This window comes from Dipodomys spectabilis, unplaced genomic scaffold (genome assembly GCF_019054845.1).
Source record: "Dipodomys spectabilis isolate Male_0828 unplaced genomic scaffold, ASM1905484v1 ptg000018l, whole genome shotgun sequence".
Classification (NCBI taxonomy): domain Eukaryota; kingdom Metazoa; phylum Chordata; class Mammalia; order Rodentia; family Heteromyidae; genus Dipodomys; species Dipodomys spectabilis.
In genome coordinates, this window is record NW_024870695.1 from 4,313,733 (window position 1) to 4,326,544 (window position 12,812).

The window sequence follows — 12,812 nt, forward strand, 5'->3', positions numbered from 1 at the left end:
TACCACTTGAACCACACCTTTTTTGCTGGTTAGTTGGATATTACAGGCTCATACCTGTAATCCTAGCTATTCAAGAGGCTGAGATCTGAGGATCTTGGTCTGAAGCTAGCTCTGGGCAGGAAAGTCCATGAGACTCTTATCTCCAATTAACTACCAAAAAGCTGAAAAGAACTAGCCTTGAGCATAAAAGTTTAGGAATAGCTCCTAGGCTCTAAGTTCAAGACCCAGTACTATCACCCCAATTTTTTTCCCTTGGATTTGTCTAGTTTAAACCTTGATCCTCAGATCTCTGCCTCCTGAGTAGCTAGAATCATAGTTATGAACCACTGGTGCCCAACCTCAAAATCAATTTCTAAAAAATTTAAATATGGAAATACAGTAAAATATGAACCATTTCCACTCCAATTGAATCATCCACAGAAGTATATAAAAGTGCCTACTTCCTACATCTTTGCTAACATTGTTATTTCTTTCAAGAATGTGAGTGCATATGAGGGGTTGTAAAATATATTGTTGCTTTAGCTCATGTTTGTTGGCAGCTAGGTAAGTAAAGCAGTGAAGCATCTTTCTGTATGTTTGATACTCATTCCTATTTTCCTTTTGATGAGTTGCCTTTTCATATCCTTTGCTATTTCTTTCTCTTTTTTGGACTGTTTGTTTCTTCTCCAGTTAATTTTGGTAATCTATGTTTTCCTAGAAAATTATCTGTTTTGTCTAGTTTACAAATCCATACATGTAATTATGGCCTGTCTTTTGTTTCTAATTTGGATATCTTTTTTTCTTTCATGGTTACATTTTCCAGAGGTACTTTCTTGTTAGTTCTTTTGATACACCAGCTTTTAGTTTTATTTAATCTTCAAGACCACTAAAAACTGCTGTTTCATTAATCGTTACTTTTAATTTTCTTTCTCCTTTTTGTGAGCTTAGAGAAAACCCATCCTGCACATAGAAACAGAAGGAACAAAGTTTCTGTGGTTTAAGTTTATAATTACAGCAACTCAGGAGGCTGAGATCTGAGAATCAATGTTTATAGCTAGCCTAGACAGCCAAATCAGCCAGACTCTTATGTCTATTTAAAGAGCATAAGTCAGAAGTGGAAGTGTGACTTAAATTGTGACAGTTATGAGTAGAAAAAGCCAGGTATGAATTTGAGGCCTGAAGTTCTAGCTTCAGTACCAGCACAAACAAAAACAAGAATAACAACAAACCACAGTTGTTATTAGGGATGGGAAGAAAATTAAAAGACATTTGTTGGTATTAGTCCCCATTCACTTTCACCTTTTCTCCAACCCAACAACCAAAGATACAAGCAATACATAAGAGATAACCATTAGGAGTAAGAAAGATTGAAACCAGAGTATCACCTTTATTAACAATTAGGTTGAATTAGGAATTAGTGATTTATCTGTGATAATAACCCTTCCCTCTGAATTAAAGTGAATAAAGAACATTTTATTTTATTTATTTATTTATTTATTTTTTTTATTTTTGGGTCCGGTCGTGGGGCCTGAACTCTGGGCCTGGGCCTGTCCCTCAGCTCTTCAGCGCAAGGCTAGCGCTCTACCACTTGAGCCACAGCGCCACTTCCGGCTTTTTCTGCTAATGTGGTGCTGAGGAATCAAACCCAGGGCTTCATGCATGCAAGGCAAGCACTCTACCACTGAGCCACCTTCCCAGCCCTAAAGAAAATTTTAGAACAAATGCCTTGGCAGTTTAATAAAAACCTGGTTAGAGATGTGGCAAGATGGCCACAGAGGAGGTCAAACTTTCATTTCCTTTTGAATGAAAGTGGAGTTCCTCTTGGCGGTTGATGAACCAGTGTCAGGTTGGTGGAAGGAGTTGATCTTATGGTTTAGGCTAGTCAGAACAGTCTGTGAGGCCAGTGGGGGAAGAAAGCTCAAGAATAGGGAAGGGGAGGTGTTTGGCCTTCATGGGAGCTTACTGAGGCTCAGAGGAGGATGGTAGTGGGATTTCTGAAAGAAGCAGCTGGAGGCCAGAGGAGTGCAGAGCACATCCTGGATCTTGATGGCAAGGGATTTGAGTGGATAGGCACATTTGGCAAGTGAGCTGGAACTTTCGGGGGGTCTGAGGCTGAGTCATTTTTTAGACTACCTTGAGCTCTTGTTCTTTTTCATTCCCCAAATTAGTTTAACATCTGTTTCAAAATCAAAAGAGTAGCTACTTTCCTATTCCTGGCTAATTAAACAAGTGCTAATCTATGCATCTTTGGAGGGAAGCATAGTGTGGGTGGCAGGTGTGTAGTACTGGAAGCAGAGGGTGGTCTGTGCTGGGGTAGAAGGACAACAGGAGGGTCTATTCCTGGTGCTCAACACACTTCATCCCCACATGACCTCCATGTATGAATTCAGCCAGCTCTGCAGTCGTGCTTTGGAAAAGGAAAACTCATCAGCACATTGTGGCTTGTAAGCTGACGAGTTCTTGTTCTTGTCAGGCATGTACAAAAAGCCTTGCATTTCTGTTTTCATTGAAAGGGCATGATGTACCTTGTCTCATGGCTCTTAAGAAGGCTGGTTCACTAACCAGCCCTTGCTGGGTATGCTGTGTTTCCTCTGTAATTAGTTCTGTCTATGTAATTTCTTACAGTGAAATTTATGCTTTAGAACAAAATTAAAGTAATCTAAAGAGATGGTTGGTTTATATAGAAGTCAAAGCTCCTCTTAGTAGAAACAACTCTTAGTAGTCAGACTTTATAGATACTATAAAGAAGAGCAGTATTGCTATAGTTTAGATCACATATGGCCACCAGGTTAAAGGATTGCACCCCAGAGTAATGCTATTAAGGGATGGGATCTAGTGGGAAATCTTCAGGTCATGGGCATGGGAATGTCTCTGAAGAGTCAGCCTCTTTTTCCACTTTTTTTGTCTCCTGGACATGAGGTGAGCAGTTTTGTTCTACCATATGTACTGCCTGGACATAGATCTAAAAGCAGTGGTGCCAACAAGACCATGGATTGAAACCTCTGAAACTGTGAGCCAAAATAAGCCTTTCCTCTTCATAAGTTGATGATCTCAGATATTTTATTAGGGTAACACAGAATTGACTAAAATAGATACATAGATACATAAAATACATGTTTTTGTCCATTTTCTATTTTTGTTTGCTATATTCATTATCACCTGCTAACCCATCAAATAAACAATTCGTAAATATATCTACTTTCAGTAATAAATATTGGATCTGTTATGGTCTAGATGAAACTCTGAAATCTATGAAGATTGTCCCTCTAGTTCCCCAGGACAGGAGGCCCTGTCATCCTGTCATTATGCTCTGATAGCTACCCCTCTTGCTATCATGTAGAAATCTCCAGGATTCTTATTCTGATAGTCTTCATTCTGCAGAAACTTAGCCCAACATCTGTTTGAAACTCATTCCAAGTCACTTTCATCTTTTGGCTTTGTCTTAGTTATTTTTAGGGTTGATAAATTTATTTTCCAAGAACAAAACAGAGCATTTTGAGCTTTGGTTTTGGCTTGGATTTAGGGAATTCTTGTTCTATGGAGAGCTGGCAGGTTTCCCACTGAGTGAGTTCCAAACTTAGCCCAAATAGAGGTTTCCTTCAGTTACAGAGCACTGGCCTGGGGTTTTGCCACGTTCACATTGTCCATTTTCCATGCAAGTAGACAACTCAGCATGTTCTGACAGTCATTTACCTTATTCTGTTCTTAGAGCATCTGAGGAAGCATTTCGGAGTCCTTGCAAAGGAAAACTTGCAAAGGGTTTAATTATTTCTAACAATGAAAAAGCCTTCTGTGGGCTGAAAGTGTGGCTCAAGCGATAGAGCACATGCCTAGCAGGTGCAGGGCTAGGAGTTCAAACCCCAATACCACCACCAAAAAAAAAGGAGTAAGAAAAACTTTCTCAGTCCACTTAAACTTACTTTCTTCAGTATAAGCCATGAAGTTACAAAGAACATCTGATGCTGAGGATGTATAATTATTGCTATGCTTAAGTAGAATTATTTGGGGGGGGGTCCAGTCATGGGGCCTGAACTCAGGGCCTGGGTGCTGTCCCTCAGCTCTTTAGCTCAAGGCTAGCCCTCTACCACTTGAGCCACAGTGCCACTTCCGGCTTTTTTCTTTTTGCTTATGTGGTGCTGAGGAATTGAACCCAGGGCCTCATGCATGCAAGGCAAGTGCTTTACTACTGAGCCACCTTCCCAGCCCTAAGTAGAATTTTTATATTTATGAAATTGTTACATGTTTATTTTAGATAGTGTAGAAAAATTTTAGAAGCACAAAAATTGAAATGTGTTACCAATCCCTCTACTCAAACATAATACAATATTTTTAATATAGAGATTTTTTTCAGTCTTTTATTCTATGCCTAAATATAGAGTGAGCTCATATTCCTATATACCATTTAACCCTGTATGTTACACCAAATCACCATTATTTTATATTACATATTTTATAATATCACTTAATGAACTGAGATATAAAGGCACATAGTATACACTTCATATTTTTTTGTACCAGTCCTGGGGCTCATACCTATGGTCCTAGCTACTCAGGAGGCTGAGATCTAAGGATTGTGATTTGAAGCCAGCCTAGGTAGGCAAGTCCAAGAAACTGTTATCTTCAATTAACCACAAAAAAAAAAGAAAAAAGAAAAAAGTAGAAGTCAGAAGTGGAGCTGTGACTCAAGTGGTACATCACTGGCTTTGAGCAAAAAAGCTAAGGGACAGCACACAGGCCCTGAGGTTAAACCCCAGGAACAGCAGATAGATAGATAGATAGATAGATAGATAGATCTCATGATACATGAAAATAGGATGTCCACTTCCTTTACTTCTTCTGATTTTTAAATGATGTTTTGTAGTACCAGGTTAAGATATGTCACTTATTTTACTAAATTTATTTCTAAGTATTTCAATCTTTTTTTTTTTTTTTTTTTTGGTTGGCTGTGGGGCTTGAACTCTGGGCCTGGGCGCTGTCCTTCAGCTCTTCAGCTCAAGGTGAGCGCTCTACCACTTGAGCTACAGTGCCACTTCCGGTTTTCTGGTGGTTTATTGGAGATAGGAGTCTCACAGTCTCTCCTTCCCGGGCTGGCTTTGAACCGCGATCCTCAGATCTCAGCCTCCTGAGTAGCTAGGATTACAGGCGTGAGCCACCAGCGCCCGGCTAGTATTTCAATCTTTTTGATGCTACTATAGAATTGTTTTCTTGTGTAATGGGATTGTTTATTGCAAGTGCATAGAAATACAAATGATTTTTTTTGGTATACTAATCCTGTTTCCTGGGCTTAAGAGAAAGCCCATTCTGTGGGCTTTCTATTGATCTTGCTAGCTACATCCTTTGCCATGCAGAAACTCTTCAGTTTGATGCAAACCCATTCATTCAGTCTTTCTTTGATTTGTTGTGATTCTGGATCTTAATTTAGGAAGTTTCGACTTGTGCCTAGGAGCCCTAGGAGCCTTAGAAGACCTAACCCTTCCTGTAATATTTTTGTAGTATCTGGCCTTACATTTAGATCTTTGATTAATTTGAAATTGATTCTGGTGCAGAGTAATATATACAGATCTAGCTTCAGTCTTTTGCATGTGCATAGTCAATTCTGTAGCACCATTTGTTGAAGAGGCTGTCTTTCTTCCATCCTGTGGTTTGGCTCCCTTATCAAGTATTAGGTGGCTATAGGTCTGTCTGTGGGTTCATTTCTGGATCTTCTATTCTATTCCATTGGTCCTCAGGCCTCCTATTCTTGTGCCAGTACCAAGCTGTTTTTACTACTATGGTTTGGTAATAAGAGTTTGAATTTGATAGTTATTCTTCTAACACTATTCTTCCTGATAAGGATTGTTTTTGCTATCTTTTATTATTTCATATGAATTTTTGAATTACTTTCTCTGGAAATACAAATCAAGACAACATCAAGATTCTACCTCACCCCAGTTAGAATGACCATTATCAACAAAACTAACAATAACAGATGTTGATGGGGATGTGGCCAAAGGCACCACTACTACACTGTTAGTGAGAATGTAAACTTGTCCAAACACTCTGGAAAGCAGTATGGATGTTCCTTAAAAGACTAAACATAGAGCTTCCTTATGATCTAGTAATTCCATTCCTGTATAATTATCAAATAGACCACAAACAAGGCCACACCAAAGCTACCAGCAAAATCACGTTCATTACAGCATTGTTTACCATAGCCAAGGTATGGAATCAGTCCAAATGCCCCTCAGTGGATGAATAGATCAAGAAAATGTGATGTATATACACAGTTGAATTCTATGCTTCCATCAGAATGATATTGCGCCATTTATAAAGAAATGGAAAGACTTAGAAAAAAATTACACTAAGTGAACTAAACCAGCCTCAGAGAAACGTAAGTTGCGTGGTTTCCCTCATTGGTTGTAACTAGTGCCTGTAAATCTACAAGTAAACACACTAGATGCTAAAAGACAAAAAATTACACTTGGACATGATAAATGAAACAGGATTCTAAATATTCACACAATGAGACCAAAGGAAGATATTCTTAGGAGAGGATCACAAAGGCTCCATAGCTATGTGCATATGATCATATAAAATGTTTATCAACATGAACTCCAAGAAATAGAAACAGGGTTTTTTTTGTTATTTTATTACTTGTTTTTGTTATTTCTCCTTTGTCTTTGTTTTTAATTTTGATACCTTTTGTATGTAAGTTTATCAATTATTGGGAGACGCACAGGAATAGTAGGATAAAGGGTGAACAAATGTAGCAGTAATACTAGACATTATGTTGAAAATGAACTACACAACTTGTGCAGGAGGGGGGTCAGAAGGGGAAAACTGGGAGAAAATGAGGGAAGAGGTGACACTGTTCAAAAATAAATATACTCATTGCTTGACTTATGTAACTGTAACCTTTCTGTACATCACCTTTACAATATAAATAAATAAAAAAGAGATTTGTTGTCATTGTAGATTCCTTGAAACTTTCTACAGATAAGACCATATCATCTTAGTAGCAGAAGCTTTACTTTCTTGCCAATCTGGATGCTTTTTCTTTCTTTCCTAATGTAATGGTTAAAGTCTCTAAAATAATGTTGATTAGAAGTGAGGAAAGAGAAATGTCCTTGTCTTATTTCTGGTCTTAGGAGAAAGTGTTCAGATTTTCACCATTTAAATATGATGTTGGTTGTAGTGTTTCATAGTTGTCCTCTATCAATTGAGGAAGTTTCCTTTATTTCTTAATTGTTAATTTTTAAATTTTTTTCTTTATCTTGAAAATGCTTCTTCTGTATCTATGGACATGATCACGGGTTTTTGTCCTTTGTAGAGGTAACTTTGCATTCCTGGGTGAAGTCTTTGGTCCTGACATATATCCTTCATGTATATTGTTATATTTTGTTTACTAGTAAGTTTTTAGGAATTTTTCCACCCATCTTGTTATGATCTAGATCTTAAGAGTCTCCCAAGAGTGGGTATATTAAAGGCTTGGACCACACTGCAGCAATCTGAAGACACAGGGCCTTTGGGATATGCTTGGATCCTGAGGACTCTGATCTCATGGAAGGATTAATTCACTGTGGATTTATAACTTAGTGAGCGGTGGCGAGAGCTATAGACGATGGGACCTAGGTGGAGAATTTAGGTCATTTGTGGGCATGATTTTGTCTTTGAAGTATAGGTTTTGTCCCCAGCCCTTCCTCTCACACTTTTTTCTTTCTTGGCTGTCATGAGGTGAGCAGCCTCCTCCACAATGGGCTTCACACCGTGATATTCTCTCTCCTCACAGGCCCAGAAACAATGGAAGCAAGTGTACTGAAACTTCTGAAATTGGAAACCAAAATAAACCCTTTCTCTTTTAAGTTGCTTTCTCAGGTATTTTGTCACAGAGATAGAAAACTATTAACACATATATCATAGATGATGTTGATAAAATATAATTTCATATGGCTGTCTAAGGTCAAATTATGTGGATCTATTCTAATATATTCAGTGAGAATTATTACATTTATTATTGTTATTATTATTATTAATTATTGTCAGTCATAGGGCTTGAACTCTGTGCTTGGGTACTGTCCCTGAGCTCTTCAGCTCAAGGTGAGCGCTCTACCACTTGAGCCAAAGCGCCACTTCCAGTTTTCTGGTGGTTAATTGGAGATAAGAGTCTCACAGACCTTTCTGCCCCATCTGGCTTTGAACCATGATCCTCAGATCTCAGCCTCCTGAGTAGTGAGGATTACAGGCATGAGCCACCAGTGCCAGCTCATTTATTGTTATAATCAAGAAAAGCTCATCAACTTACTCATTCTGCTTTGTATTCATTTTTGATCATTATTTTTTCTTTTTTGTATGCTAGTACTGAAGCTTGAACTCAGGGCCTTGTGCTCACTTGACTTTTTTGTTTAAGGCTGCTGCTGTATCACTTGAACTATACCTCCATTTTTGGCTTTTTGTTGATTAAATGGAAATACCATTCTAGTGGACTTTTCTGCCTGAGCTGGCTTTGAACTGTGATCCTCAGATCTTAGCCTCTTTAATAGCTGGGATTATAAGTGTGAGCTACTAACACCCAGCCATGGTAATTTTCATAGGCTACATTTCTACACAAGTTATTACTGAACCAAAGGTCATTCACAGACATTTACCTCATATTGTTATTGACATTTACATTTTATTTTTCTTAATTTTATTTTTCTTAATTTTTGGAGGTTTTAAAATTTCAAGTGGTCACATCTGTTTTTTCTTTACCTTCAAATTCAGGGAAGACTTTCCTACATTAATCCAATATATTATTTCCCATATTTTCTTCTAATCATTATCATACTACTTATTTTCTCTACTTAAAAATATTTATTCTATCAAAATTTACTTGGCCACATAACACAAATAGGAGATTATTTTTGATATATGATTAATCAGTTTATTAATATTATTTAAAAACAGTCCATTTATTTTTATTGTTATTATAAAGGTGATAGAGGGGTTACAGTTACATAAGTCAGGTTGTGAATACATTTCCTTTTGACAGCATCACCTCTTCCTTGACTTTCTCCCAGGTTTTTTTTTTTTTGCCAGTCCTGGGGCTTGAACTTAGGGACTGGGCACTGTCCCTGAGCTTCTTTTTGCTCAAGGATAGCACACCACTTGAGCCTTAGCACCACTTCTGGCTTTTTCTGTTTATGTGGTACTAAGGAATCGAACCCAGGGCTTCATGCATGATAGGCAAGCACTCTACCAGTAAGCCATATTCCCAGACCTGTCTTATCCAGTTTTTCTCTCCTGTGCCCACACATACATTGTATAGTTCATTTTCAGCATAGTGTCTTCTGCATTTGTTCACCCTATGTCCTTCTATTTCTGTGCTCCCCCTTGCCCTCCTAAAGACAGACAAATGAACAAGTAAAACAAAATGAAAACAAAAACAACCATAAAGAAAATACCTTTTGTTTCCATCATCTGGAGTTAAGAATCCATTCTTTAACCTTAAATTGGTAATTCTATCTTTGCCATAACCTAAACTCATGAATTTGTTGTGACCTAGTGCTCCTCATTCCTGAACTGTACTGTTGTGATGATAATATTTTTCTTTTTGTTTCACTGTCTGGTAGTACAATGTCCTCTTTGATTGTTTTAAGGAATTATTCTCTATAGAAAGAATAAATTATTCTATTTACTAGGTAAATTTCAGACTAATTGTATAAAGAACTTTGTTTACACTTCCGGTTCTGTTAGGATTTTTGTTAGAATTGCAACACATTTATGAAATTATTTGTAGAGAGTAAACATTTGGTTGGGAGAATATGATAAAAGTTCTTTTAGCTAATCTTTTTTTGTCACTCAGTAAAGCATGGTAGATTTTTTTGGGGAGGATGATTATAATGTTCTTATATTTATTCATAGATACTTTATTTATATTGTTCTCTTGAATAGGATCTTCTCAGCAGGTGTTTAATTGTTTCATTATACAACTTAACACACATTTATTTTTAGAAAATTTAGATAATAGAGGACATTTTATTTATTTTATTTAATTTTTGCTGGTACTAAGCCTTGAACTCAGGTCCTTGAGCTCTCACTGGACTTTTTCACTTGTGGCTGACTCTACCACTTTAGTCACACTTCCACTTCCTGATTTTTGCTGTTAATTGGAGATAAATCCTGAGGATTTGTCTGCGTGGGCTGGCTTTGACCAGAGATTCTCATATTTCAGCCTGCTGAGTAGCAAGGGTTATGCCCAGCTATATAAATGTATTGAAAAAAACATGACCCACCATCAGACTGATAGCCACTGTTAGTATTTTCTGTGTGTCCATCCTTCTGTTGATAGATTTAGAGTCTAACTAGGGAAGTAAGATATAATCTTACTTGATATTGCAAAGCACTGTTGGGTGACTAACTTATACTCTTTGTCTGGCCAGCATTTTCCTTTTTCCTTTTGGGAAGATGTGTAACCCTGGGAATCTTTTCTTGGAAGAATCTTTCTTCTAGGACCTGGAATGACTCTAATCCCAAGAGTCCTTGAATTTGAATATACTTATTTAGGACATGGTGATTTTTTTTTTTTTTTGGATGCTGGTTCTTGGGCTTGAAGTCAGGGCATGGGTACTGTCTCAAGCTTTTTATGCTCAAGACTAGCACTCTACCTCTTGAGCCACAGTATCAATTCTGGCTTTTTGGTAGTTAATTGGAGATCGTCTTACAGACTATCAAAGCCTGGTTGGCTTTAAACAGCAGTCCTCAGATCTCAACCTGCTGAGTAGCTACGATTACAGGTGTCATGCCTGTAATCCACTGATGCTTGCCATTAATACCTGGCAAGAGGAGCAGGGTGATTTAATGGATTCTAGCTGGGTGCCAGTGACTCAGGCCTGTAATCCTAGCTACTCCAGACACTGAGATCTGGAAAGTTTCAGTTCAAAGCCAGCTCGGGCAGAAAAGTCCACTAGACTCCCTCTCCAACAATAACAAGGATGAAGCAGGTTGAAGGAGTGGCTTGAGTGGTGGAACACCAGCTGAGAAAATAAACTGAGCAAGCTCAAGTTCAAACTCTGGTACCACCAAAACAAATAAAATTAATTCCTGGCTGGATATGTGGCTCAATGTAGAGAGCTTGCCTAGCTAGCCAGAACCTCTTAAGTTTAAACACTCTATCAAAAAGGATTCCTGATACCATTTGAACCTCCTGTTCTAGCTGACTTAAAGCCAGGTTAAATTCACTCATAGGTGTTTTAGTTACTCAGGCCAATAAATGCTATATTTTCCTTAAGTGAGGTTGACTCAGCTTTCTGTCACTTACAAAGTCTCAGCTCCCATGCCATGCACTGGGGTGGCCCTTGAATGAGTTAGTTCCCTACATGTGCTGGCTCCTAGAGGCAAGCAGATGTTCCACAGTGAGATCAGCTCCAAATGCACTTTGACTTTTATCTCCTTTGAGATTAAGAAGGATGACTCTTAGAGACAATGGCAGCAATGGGGTAGGGCATGCAGCCACCCTTGAGTTACAACCCAGCCTCCTGACCACAGCTACTTATATGGTGGGTCCATCAAAATGGCAGAGTCTGAGTGTAGGGAGGTAGGATTACAGTGAAGGTGGTAAAGCCACCTGCCTTGGAGACCCGCCTGCATCCATTATCCAGTTAAATAGCATGGGAAATGCAGCTTATGGTAATGAATAAGCCAGCCTAGGCTGGCTGACTAGAATACAGAGAGAGAAAGAGAGAGAGAGAGAGAGTGATATTATAATACTCTTGCTTATTTACCTTCACAAAATTACTTCCGTGTGTTTTCTGTGCAGCACCATTGCTTCCTGTTGCGGTAGATTGGTGGTCACTAGGGCTCGCTTAGGTCATCTGTAGCCGTAGGGGATGTGCATGCCAGGGCACCCATATAATTTGAGTGTTCTCTGAATTCAATATCAGGTTAGGCGTAAATATATTTATTTAGGATGAAAAAAAGAAATTGCAACAAATTACTGAAGGCTCCAGAGAGCCAGCTGTGAAATTCCTTTAGTTGGCTCACAAGATCCTCCTGCTTAGACATGTTCCCTGGCTGTAACTTGAGGCATTCACAGGACTTTGGCAAGTGGAACAGGGTGGGGGGCTGTGCCTTGAGATTTCAGGGTAAACCCACTTCTGGAGGGCAGACTAGCAATTTTTCCCCCTGTTTTCTGTTTGATATTTTAGGGACCAATCAGCAAGAAGCTGGCCAGCGTACATCATTAAATCCTTGGAAAGTTTAAATTAAGGTTCAGGATTCAATCAGAAAGAATATTATTTTGATGTGTGTGTGTGTGTGTGTGTGTGTGTGTGTGTGTGTGTGTGTGTGTGTGAGAGAGAGAGAGAGAGAGAGAGAGAAAGAGAGAGAGAGAGAGAGAGGGTTGGAGAAGAGGCAGAGGCGTGGGGAGCAGAGCCCGCCTGCTTCCTGAGTGCAGCCTTGCTCAAGTGCTCTCTGAATGTGGTTTTCCTCCTAGGCCAGCATCCAGCCCAGAATAGTGCAGCTGACTTATGATTGAAGTCTGCAGCTCTGGAGAAGCACGAGAAACCAAGGGCTTTACAGTAAGTACATAGTTGGTTGTTGTTTAAGCCTTGTAAGTCTCAGAAGACAGCTCTGTCTGGGGGATGAGGTCTTGCTGCATTAGGCACAATGTCTGATGTACTCTGTGGACCTGCCTATCACTAAGGCAGCATCATTATATTTTCTTGCAGTGCATGGCTTGGTTAATGCTATGTGTGTACTTTAGATGCTAAAAATGGATTTGAAACTTATTTCTGACATCTTTGAAAAAGTCTTTTCTCTCTATTTTTTGGCTTTTTAAATTTTGATCTTGCAAAGTCAGGATGATTCATGCTGACTTC

The 12,812-nt window shown here is 38.7% G+C and overlaps 1 protein-coding gene across 8 annotated transcripts in view; it reads left to right on the forward strand.

Annotated features, from left to right (window-relative positions):
• Nucleotides 1–12,812, forward strand: part of Specc1 (sperm antigen with calponin homology and coiled-coil domains 1) — a 246,676-nt gene that overhangs the window by 14,771 nt on the left and 219,093 nt on the right. For all 8 annotated transcript variants that reach the window (XM_042673715.1, XM_042673718.1, XM_042673720.1 and 5 more), the window contains exon 2: nt 12,428–12,512. The gene's annotated coding sequence lies outside the window, so the exon portion shown is untranslated. The remainder of the gene's footprint in view (nt 1–12,427; nt 12,513–12,812) is intronic.